This window comes from Polistes canadensis, unplaced genomic scaffold, assembly GCF_001313835.1.
Source record: "Polistes canadensis isolate GaletaPanama2010 unplaced genomic scaffold, ASM131383v1 scaffold_91, whole genome shotgun sequence".
NCBI lineage: Eukaryota > Metazoa > Arthropoda > Insecta > Hymenoptera > Vespidae > Polistes > Polistes canadensis.
The window spans coordinates 396,048-397,774 of NW_014569638.1; positions in this window are offsets into that span (position 1 = coordinate 396,048).

The following is a 1,727-nucleotide window of genomic DNA, read 5'->3' on the forward strand; positions in this document are numbered from 1 at the left end:
TTAAATATAGTATAATGCAGGAGTAAATTTTTAATAAGAAATAAGAGAAAGAGATAATGTTTACAAGTACGAGAAATAAGCGACTATATTTTGTAACAACTTATAAATTCAAAAGCATATCTATATTATATCAGACTTTTAGTAAAAAGTAGTCTTTAAATAGACGTGTATCTTTTAAAGAAAGTGAAAGTGGAAGAGAGATAGAGAGAAAGAGAGAGAGAGAGAGAGAGAGAGAGAGAGAGAGAGAGAGAGATCGCAAGAAAGAAGAATGACTTTGATAATAATAATAATTTATTCATTCGAGCGATCATATAATCAAAGAATGCATCATTTACATAAAAGGTATCTTTAAAAAAAAGAAAAACAAAAAAAAAATATAAAAACAAACAAAATAATAATAAAAAGAAAAGAGTAAACTATATATAACTTTCCTTAGAAATATTTTTCTTCTCTTCTTACAATATAATTATTGTATATATAATTACATCTATATTACCATGAATAATATTACGAGAATTGAAGTACACAGAAAAATAAGAATATACAATAAAAAGAAATGATAATTCACGATCATAAATTTTTTTAATAATAGCATATAATTAATGCATTAATAATATATATATATATAAGTGTGTATGTGTGTGTATGTGTATGTAGATATATGTATATAATGTGTGGACAGATTAATATTTACAGAATACGTAGTGGTATCAGCATTCGCGGATTCGTGTATTTTGCATAATGCGTGTACGCGCTTACGTCTATCTAGCTTCTACCGCAAAACAAAAACAAATAGCAGCAAACTATGGCAACTAACGTTTTAAATGGCAAGTATTTATTGAGAGATAGATAGATAGATAGAGAGAAAGAGAGAAGAACGTTCGCGACGAGAATATTGGTCTTCCGCGTTTGCTACTTTTGTTTCTTCGCTCGATTTTTATGTTATTAATTATGTTGCCATTGGCTCGGAATCGGAGGGGAAGTGGAGAGTGAGAAGAAAAGCGAACAAAATAAATCAATCGAAGAAATAATACACCCTTGACGCAGTGAAAATCTCATATCCTCTTTAACAATCTTCTTTTTAAAAATTTTTTGATACTCTCTCTTTTTTTATGCTTTCTGTTGCTGTTTAATAAATTACAGTCAAACAAAGCAGCAAACGTTGAGTCCTAACATAGAGAATATATATATGTCATATGTGTGCGTGTATGTATGTATGTGATTTCAATGGACTATACATGTAAAATGATACAAAGTGCTTTCATAAGAAAAAGTATTATAAAAAAAAAAGAATAATAATAATCACTAAAATTAATAAAAATAAAACGCAGCTGATACAAGATAATTACACTTTACGCTCTTATATATCTTCATTAAAAATAAAACATTATTATTACACGCGATTTTCGCATACACAATTAATTCGAAGACACTTTGAAATACTGGGGTGGGAAAGGACAGCAGTTAGGAAAAACGGAGACAAGAAATAAAAACGTGTCTTATAATAATATGATTGATCGTAATATATTATGCGTCCCAGAAGTGAAATTCATGTATGTATAGTTTGTATATGCTTTAACATTTTTTATTTATTTATTTTTAATTTTGTTTTTTTATTCTTAACTAAAAAATAAGAAACGAAAACAAATTATTAATTATACCTTTGTCAAAATAATACAAGAAAGAAGCTTCCTAACAATAAAATTTCTCTTCTGGATGATTCTTCA